This window comes from Lagenorhynchus albirostris, chromosome 4, assembly GCF_949774975.1.
Source record: "Lagenorhynchus albirostris chromosome 4, mLagAlb1.1, whole genome shotgun sequence".
Lineage (NCBI taxonomy): Eukaryota > Metazoa > Chordata > Mammalia > Artiodactyla > Delphinidae > Lagenorhynchus > Lagenorhynchus albirostris.
The window spans coordinates 86,234,996-86,244,835 of NC_083098.1; the positions used below are offsets into that span (position 1 = coordinate 86,234,996).

Consider the following 9,840-nt stretch of genomic DNA (forward strand, 5'->3'; position numbering starts at 1 on the left):
TGCAAAAGCAGTACAAAGAGTTCTTGTATACTCTTCACCCCACATTCCCTTATGGTATCATCTTACATAACCGCAGAACAATGATCAAAACTAAGAAATTAGGGCTTCCCTGGTGGCGCAGTGGTTAAGAATCTGCCTGCCAATGCAGGGGATTCGAACCAGGGTTCGAGCCCTGGTCCAGGAAAATCCCACATGCCGCGGAGCAACTAAGCCTGTGCACCACAACAACTGAGCCTGCGCGCCACAGCTACTGAAGCCTGTGCGCCTAGAGCCCATGCTCCGCAACGAAAGAAGCCACTGCTCACCGCAACTAGAGATAGCCTGCACGCAGCAACAAAGACACAACACAACCAAAAATGAAAATAAATAAAATAAATAAATTTATTAAAAAACAACTAAGAAATTAACATCAGCATAATACTACGAATTAAGTCACAGCATTATTCCGGTCTCACCAATTATCCCACTACCATCCTTGTTCTGTTCCAGATTTCCCACTGCATTTAGTTTCGGCCTCCTAAATCTCCTGTGACCTGTGATTTTCCCTCCGTCTTTTCTTATTTTTCATGATCTTGACGTGTTATAGCATGTGCTGGTCAGTCATGCTGTAGAGTGCCCTTCAATCTCAGTGTGCCAGCTGTTTCTCCTGACTAGACTGAGGGTTTGCATTATGCAAAGGACGCCCTTCCCATTGCTCCGTATCGGGGGCTGGTGGGGGAGGCCATGATGTCGGTGTGTATTGCTAGCGATGTCAACCTCCACCATTTAGTCAAGGTGGTGGCCACCAGCTTTCATTTCGGTAAAGTCACTATTTTTCCCTTTGTAATTAATAGGTATTTGAGGGGAGATATTTTGAGATTAGGCACATACCCTATTTCTGCTTCACCCTTTAATTTTACCACCTGTATTATTTTCTTTGGGCTCCTGTAAAAAACAAACTGGGTGGCCTAAGACGATAGAAATTTATTCTTTCACAGTTCAGGAGGCCACAAGTCTGAAATCAAGGTGTCTGCAGGTTGGTTCCTTCTGAGTCCCAAGGGAGAACCTGTCCCATGCTCCCTCCTGCCTCCTGGTGGTTGCTGGCAGTCCTGGCGTTCCATGCTGTGTAGCTGCTTCCCTCCAATTGTCTGCCTCCGTCTTCACATGACCGTCTTCCCTGGGTGTGGGCCTCTGTCCTCTCGTCTTCTCATGGGGACACTAGTCATTGGATATAGGACCCACTGTAATCTAGGATGACTTCATCTTAACTTGATCACATTTGCAAAGACCCTAATTCCAAATACGATCACCTTCACAGGAACCTGGGGTTAGGACTTAAACATACTTTGTTAGGGGACACAGTTCAACCCACTACACCATCCATTGGTGGGTCTTGCCTGCAGCTGTTTTTACTGTGGGAGGGGCTCTTTCAGGTTGGTGCCTGTGTCCTTTCGACATGGCTCCTTCTCTTTATTTCTTTCTCCCTTCCTCTTTATCCCTTTTGCCCTTTCTTACTTTCTAGAACCACGAGAGGCTCCAGGCTCATCTTCTCATGTTGTTTTCCTTGTCTTAGCCTTGGAATCCACCACTAACTAATCAAGGAGCCCCGGTTCCTTTTATTGGAGAATGGTGTTTAGAAATAGAGATCAGAGCACTAGGTGTGCTCATTGATACTGGGGTGTTGCTGCTTCTGGGCACACATACACACACACACACACACACACACACTACTAACCCATTCATATACACACATCTTTATTTATGTAATTATCTTAGAACAAAAGCATGAGTCATGACTGCTGCCTCTGACCCCAGTTTAGCTCCACAGGGTTCCCTCTAACCTTCCCACTTTCCTTCTTTGTGACTTTTCTCCAACAGTAAAGAAACCTGGCTCTTACAACCTATAATATTTTTATACAATATCTCAGCCCTAGCATACATGTAAAGTTGTTTGAACACATACCCCTGTGAGAAATAGGTTTCCAACTAGAGCAGTATGCTGTGTACTTATTCTTCTAGTTGTGAGCCTTAGAGAATCCAGCCAGAAGCCTGTTTGCCGAATTTACTTAGGTCAGCGCCTTTGTTCCCCACACCTTGGGCGTGCTTGTGTGATTCAGTTTTAACACAGAGTCATTTGTCATCATCTGCATTCCATCTTTCCTTCATGTCCTGGTTAAATTTCTTAAAATTTATATGCAGCAGGGTCGTGGCGGCAGTCATGCGGCTCTGTCGGGTTCAGGGCGCCTGCCTCGCTGCGTGGGTTGCCAGCTGCGAGGCACAGCGCCCCTCTGATCTTCCCGCACAGCTCAGGTGATTCTGGACAAGGATTGAGAACGTGGATCAAGCAAGTTTTAAATCAAGATTTAACATTCCAACACATAAAAGTTATCTAACAGCTCCTCCCAGGCCATATACTTCTTTGAAAGGAGGACTCTCCAATGTATGGTTTGACAGATTTAAAATATCTAATGACTACCCAGAGCACCTTGAATCAATTGACGTAATGTGTCAGGTGCTTACAGATTTGATTGACGGTGAAGTAAAAAGTGGTATCAAGAAGAACAGAGTATCAGTAGGAGGATTTTCTATGGGAGGGTGTGTGGCAATGCATTTAGCATACAGAAATCATCAAGATGTGGCAGGAGTACTTGCTCTTTCTAGTTTTCTGAATAAGACATCTGCTGTTTACCAACCTCTTCAGAAAAGTGATGGTGTCTTTCCTGAATTATTTCAGTGTCATGGTACTGCAGATGAGTTAGTTCTTCATTCTTGGAGTGAAGAGACAAACTCAGTGTTAAAATCTCTAGGAGTGAGCACAAAGTTTCATAGTTTCCCAAGTGTTTACCATGAGTTAAGCGAAGCTGAGCTAGAAAAACTGAAGTCATGGATTCTTACAAAGCTACCAGACTGAATGAATTGATTGATTTGTTAATATATAAGTAACGTCTTTATGAAAAGTGATGTTTACTGCCAAATTCTTATTTGATAAACAATAATTGAAATAGTAAAAATAATTTATATACAGCAAACTTCACTCTTTGAGGTGCCTCATTGGATTCTGATTTTGAATTTTCCTGTATGTGTGTGTGTGTGTGTGTGTGTGTGTGTGTGTGTGTGTTTGCCTTGAAAACAAGATGATCAATAACAGCTTATGCTAAGGAAGTGGAAAAGCTGATTTTACAATTTTCAGCTCTTGAAAACCAGGAAACCCAGAATATATGCACCAGGGAGGATGTTAGGAATTCCCCCAAATCTCATTTTATAGTAGAAAGGGGTCATTTGGGGTTACAGGTTTTGTTCTTAATCAATCAGCCTTTTTTTTTTTTTTTTTTTTTTTTTTTTGCGGTACGCGGGCCTTTCACTGTTGTGGCCTCTCCCGTTGTGGAGCACAGGCTCCGCACACACAGGCTCAGCGGCCATGGCTCACAGGCCCAGCCGCTCCGCGGCATGTGGGATCTTCCCGGACCGGGGCAAGACACGGGCAAAAACCCGTGTCCCCTGCATCGGCAGGCGGACTCTCAACCACTGCGCTACCAGGGAAGCCCTAGGGAAGCCCTAGGGAAGCCCTCAATCAGCCTTTTGATATCCTCTCTAAGATCCTCCCTAGGATTTAGCTCTCCACCGGCAGGTCCAGGATGAACGTGCCAAGGGGACTGACGATCCATGGCCTTGTATGCTCCTGCACTTCCTTTTCAAATCCAGATATCAAGCTTTCCTCCGCCCTGATGATCTGATATAGTGGAAGTGTGGAGGAACACTTCCTTCCCTCCCACTGAGGACAGCAGGATGTTGGTGCTTTGGAAGTGGGGTCCCACCATTCAGGGCTTGGCTGTGGTCAAAGGAGACTCCGTTTTTCACCCGAGGTCCTTACCAGTTCTTAAATCCTCTGAACCCTTTTGTCTGCAGGGCAGGTTCTATCCAGGGCTTCCTTTGTTCATTCCTCATCCTCCCAGGACCATTCTTCAGGACTGTTCTCAGATCTTCCTGGAGATCCCTCATGGTAGCTCCAAACACCCGAAAGGGCACCTGGGACTCTGTCCCCGGCATTCTGTGGCCGCCCAGCTGGTGTCGCTGCCCACCCGCTTCAGCTGCTGCCCAGGCGGGTGGTTGTCCGCCTCGCACAGAGCTGGCACTTGCCCCCTCTGCCGGCCGAATGCGAGAAGTGCAGGAAGCTTAGCTCCTGGGCCATTTATTGGTGGTGGTGTGTCTTTCAGGGCCGGGCGCTCAGAAAGTAGGTAGGCATGATTTCACGATGAATGAATAAATAAACAAAAGTCTACCTTTAAAAATGAAAGATTATCATCAGCTATTTTATGGGAGTAAAAATTGAAGTTTGGATTTTACCTAACTCATTTTCTGACCCTACTAGCTGGTCTCTATTGTCTTTCTCATAGGAAATCCCAGTTTCTCACCTGGGAACTTATTTCCCTGCACGTGTGGATGCTGGTAGAAATAATTGAGTTCTAATTTGGAGGAGACCCCATGCCCTGAATCCTGCCATGAAAGTGGTGTGGCTGTGAGAAGCAGTGCGGTCTCAGAGCAGTGGCCCCCGCCTTTGCTGTTGGCTCTGAGTCATGGCTCTGACACTCACTGCCTGTGCAAAGTTGGGGAAATTACTTTACCCTCTTTTCTTCTTTTTTTTAAAAAAATTTATTTATTTATTTGGCTGCACTGGGTCTTAGTTGAGGCTTTCAGGATCTTTGTTGCAGCATGCGGGATCTTTAGTTGCAGAATGCACACTCTTAGTTGCGGCATGTGGGGATCTAGTTCCCTGACCTGGGATCGAACCCCGGGCCGCCTGCATTGGGAGCGCGGAGTCTTAGGCCACTGGACCACCAGGGAAGTCCCTTACCTTACCTTCTGAGATGCAATTTCCTCAGCTGTAAAATGACCTATCTCTCAGGACTTTTAAGGACTAGGAAAATGCAGGCAAAGTCATGGTGCCTGCCGTGGTCTCCATGGCAACCCTGATGGAGTGCACTGTCATCGTCAACAGCCAAGCTTGGTAGCTTGGTAAAGGGTCTGTGTGTATCTGTCCCACCACAGCTGATCAAGGTGGCTTGTGGAGAGGCCAAGCACACACAGCTCTGTCCAAGTGTGGAGCTGAGCCAGGACACTTCTTGCTGAACCACAGTAAGAGTTCAGAAGCCTCATGGAAGAACCACAGAGTAGAGGAGAGTCCAAATTTTGGGGAGGCAGAAGCACAGAGATAGAAAAAAGAGTTGAGGATGAAGAGGTAGTGTGTGCAGGGGGCAGCTGAAACTCCATCAGCCCAGCGCCTCTCCCTTCTGGGATGATGCCCCCTCCTTTGGAGAACTCTTCTCCCACTTAGAACCCAGCCAGGCGCCCCGCTGCCCTGACTGTAGCTGGATGTGACCGAGGCCGTGCCGAGGAAGCTGGTCTGAAGAAAGGAAGGGAACATGCAGAGGGAAGAGAGGCAGTCCTGGTTTGTTGTCAAGGCCTAGATTCATTTGACCCTGAGGCCCAGCTGCCCTTCCGAGCTTCATGAACATTCCAAGGACATCCCTCTTTTGTCTTACCGCCTTTGGGTTGAGTTTCTATCACTTCTGACAACAATCACAAAACCCCGCAGTCGGTGCAATTATTCTCAGAAAAGTAGATACACAGGGAGTATCATACATCCAGCCCTACAGCGGAGGCTGCCCAGCGCTGCCTCAGATCCACAGCCAGGGGCCCCGGCCCTGGTGTGGCATCTGCTCTGAAATGCTCTTGCAATCCCTCTCCGGACTTCGTTGCCTCAGGATAACCTCTATTCCATCATCTTTCCTTGCTTTGCCATAGGGCTTGAGACTGTAGCTCCTGTCAGAGCACAACATTGGCATTCAGATGACTCTGGCCATCTGTGACCTTAATGGTTTCAGATCCCAATCTTCTAACTGAAGATAACAGACTAGACTGAAGATAATACGTGCCTTTTAGGGAGGCCGTCAGGATTATAAGAGCGTGGGCAGGTAGTGCATGTAGCATGGGGCTGGACACAGCCAGCGCTGACTCAATGAGCTGCCTTGGAGTTGCCAAACTCAGCCCCTCTTCAGTGAAATAAATGATAGAGTGATGAGTATTTGGCCATTTGAGTGTGGGTTCTTGATGTTTTTGCCACATTAAAATTGCTTCACATTGAAGATGGATCCAGTGTGGGGATGGGGGTGATTGGAGAGTAGGAGGGATCAGGTAGAAGAGGCAACTTCTAAGATTCTGTCTGGGCCTGAGATTCTTCTGGAACCAGGTCAAATACCTTAAGTGAGAGGATGATCTCATTGCTCCAATGTTAAATGGAGCCGGATCTACAAGACAAGGGGTGTGTTCTTTCTCTGCATGTACAGGCTCTCATTTTATCTTATCACTCTTAGGATAAGACATGAATGTGGTATAGTCTTAAAAAGAACTTGACTTCTTTTTATTTGCAAGTCATTCTAACTGAGAAATTATAGAGAAAATGCTCTTGGAATCATAACACGAAACCTAAATTACAAAATTTCTGGGTTTGATTATGGATGAATATCTTCATGTTGGCCAAATAAAAAAAACACCTCACAAAACCATTCCTCTGAAATAACTAACCAACCCTACCAAACCCAAGATTTCTATCTTGCATTAAAAATGCATTTTATTTAATAAAAATGTATTTGTGGCAAGGGAGGATTAAAGAAACAGGTTAGTTTTAATGCCTCGAATATTCATTTCAGACATAGCATGACAAAATTGTGACTAGGCATAAATTACTGTGTATCCTCCAATGGTTAAATGAGGAAAATAAATAATAATGATGAGAATACAAATAATAATAATGATGAGAATACAAAAATAATAATGATGAAAATACAAAATATTAAATTTGAAGTGCCCCAAGATGCATGTTTACCTTGAGATGATTGTTAATAATGTAGGTAGAAAAGGACTTACCTAGTTTAGAAATAATTCAACATGATTAGAAGTGGTGCAGAAAGCTTTGGTGGTCATAGAAATCAAAATTTAGTTATTAAAAGAAAGTGTAAATGCCACTCATAAAAAAGTGGTCCAGTGTGAGATGACCTTCACTGGGTGATAGAATCACATCTAATGCTTATTATTTACCCGGTGCTGGGTATGCGCTAAGCACTTTATATTCTGTGTCTCCTGTAAGTTGCATTACAGCTCGGGGGAGGCATAGCCACCACTTCCATTTTACAGGTGACAATACTGAGGAAAGGAATTTCAAGATACTTTGCACTGGCCGTTCATGTGATCATTGTAAAAACACAAATATCATTGGTTGGAGACAATCTCAGAGATTTTACAGATAAGTCCTTGACTAACGTTTCAATTCTTTATGAAAATCTTCCTCAGAACCAGAAAAAGAAAATAACAAAACAAAAACCAAAAACCTTTCTTTCCCAATTGACAATACATGTAAGTTTACTTTTCCAATATTGGATTTCCTTTTTTTTTTTTTGGCGGTACGCGGGCCTCTCACTGTTGTGGCCTCTCCCGTTGTGGAGCACAGGCTCTGGACGCGCAGGCTCAGCGGCCATGGCTCACGGGCCCAGCCGCTCTGCGGCATGTGGGATCCTCCCGGACCGGGGCACGAACCCGTGTTCCCTGCATCGGCAGGCGGACTCTCAACCACTGCGCCACCAGGGAAGCCCTGGATTGTTCTTAGCTCCACCACGTTGGTTTAAAGTTCCCCCAACTTTCAGATCTCAGAATTCACTTGATTGCTGTGATTGCTGAATTCCCTGCAATAATGGAGACCAAAGGCTTTTTTTCTTAGAAATTCCACATTTTGATCCAGCCCTTCCTTTTTTCTGATGGCAACATGGCTGTCTCCACAGAGAGGCTGTATTACCTATTCCTTAAAAGGAAGCTTGTTGTTCAAACTGAGTTCAGTTGAGATTCTGCCACTGACTGTCTGTGTGACCATGGATGAATTAGATCGCTTTTTGAGCCTCCATTTCCTCATCTGTGAAATAGGGATAATCATACCTACAACTTATAGGGTCATGGTGGACTTAAGGAAGATGATGCTTATGCAGAACTGAAACTGTACTAAATGCTTAACAAATGGTAGTTTTAAAAAAAGTTAAGCTATATTTGCACCTATAAAAACAAAAACAAAAACAGGGCTTCCCTGGTGGCGCAGTGGTTGAGAGTCCGCCTGCCGATGCAGGGGATGTGGGTTCGTGCCCCGGTCCGGGAAGATCCCACATGCCGCGAAGCGGCTGGGCCCGTGAGCCATGGCCGCTGAGCCTGTGTGTCCGGAGCCTGTGCTCCGCAATAGGAGAGGCCACAACAGTGAGAGGCCCGCGTACCGCAAAAAAAAACCCCAAAAAACAACAAAAAAAAGTAACTTGCTGTCTCTCACAAGTTATTACTGAATAAAATTTCTATATCAATAACTGTATTATTTGGCAAATTATTTTGAAAGTGTCTGCAGATATGTTTTTCTTGTTATAAAATTTTTCTCTATAAATTTTAAAAAATAATTTTAGTCTATTTCTTTTTTTTAAATTAATTTATTTAATTTATTTATTTCTGGCTGCATTGGGTCTTCGTTGCTGCATGCGGGCTTTCTCTAGCTGCAAGCGGGGGCTACTCTTTGTTGTGGTGTGCGGGCTTCTCATTGTGGTGGCTTCTCTTGTTGCAGAGAATGGGCTCTAGGGGTGTGGGCTTCAGTAGTTGTGGCTCACGGGCTCTAGAACGCAGGCTCAGTAGTTGTGGTGCACGGGCTTAATTGCTCCATAGCATGTGGGCTTTTCCCAGACCAGGGCTCGAACCCATGTCCCCTGCATTGGCAGGTGGATTCTTAACCACTGAGCCACCAGGGAAGTCCATCTCTATAAACTTTTAATTTAAATACTGTACAGTTCTTGGTTTGTCTCCTGGACAATGGCTGACATCATGAAAATCTTAGAGCCTATGATCATACAGCTTCATAAATGGGTAATTCAAAACTTTTGATTCTGTTCTAGGCATGAACATTTAAGACAGGGAGAGCACATTAGTTCATGAGAAGAGACCAGCAACTCTCCTTGGCCTATAAAAATCTTCCCTTGTTTATACGAGGACCGAAGTTGATATGTACCAATCTTGATAGCTTTGGAGAATGAAAAAGGATGAGTAGAACCTGGAAATGAAATTATTTTTGTGGGATTTTCTTCTAAGGTTGGTAAGGGATGTCAAGAGAAAACTTTATGGCTTTGTTTTCAAAACAGCAAGAGCCCCACTAAACAAATATTCTAATCAGCCTGTCCTCCAACTGTCTCACTTATGTGAATTGGGAATGTGTAGATTTGATAAGGGAAATGAGTAAAATTCTTTGTCTACCTTCTGGTCTCTGGGTCATAGTTTACCCTTGTTTTGTATTAACTATTCCAAAATGCTTAAAAGCCGAAAATACAGAAGTCTCGTAAAAAGTCAAGCTCAAAGTGTGAGATGAGGGTGAACAGTAGTGATGAGTGGTATTGGGGAGGTATTTTCACGTTTGCTTGTATTCTAAGTGTATGGCTCACATGCATATATAGGCCATGTATCTTGTCGAAAATGTTAGTCTGGTTTTGTCTATTTAGAGTGCTTTTATAGATAGTTCATCTGAGCTTCTAAATCGGTGGTTTTCAAAGTAGGTTTCACATAACCCAGGGGTATGGGAAGAAAATATTAAAACCCGGATTGATATCTGTTATGTTAATACTGCTCTACAAAGTATATGACATAGTACAAGAGGACCGGTACATTTATTTGTAAACATACTTCTATTAGGGGTAGGAGTGTGACATTTGTTACTGATAACTGGTGCAAGATCAAAAAGGTGTGGCAAGTCCTGCTCTAGTCTCAGAGTTTCTCCAACTGTGGCTGGAGAAACAC

General features: G+C 44.4%; 1 protein-coding gene and 1 pseudogene across 1 annotated transcript in view; both read left to right on the plus strand.

The window, feature by feature from the left end:
- RELL1 (RELT like 1) overlaps positions 1–9,185 on the plus strand; it is a 72,110-nt gene extending 62,925 nt beyond the window's left edge. The window contains exon 7 of the mRNA XM_060148372.1: positions 8,949–9,185. The gene's annotated coding sequence lies outside the window, so the exon portion shown is untranslated. The remainder of the gene's footprint in view (positions 1–8,948) is intronic.
- Positions 234–2,960, plus strand: LOC132519381 (lysophospholipase-like protein 1; annotated as a pseudogene).
- Positions 9,186–9,840: the final 655 nt, after the last annotated feature.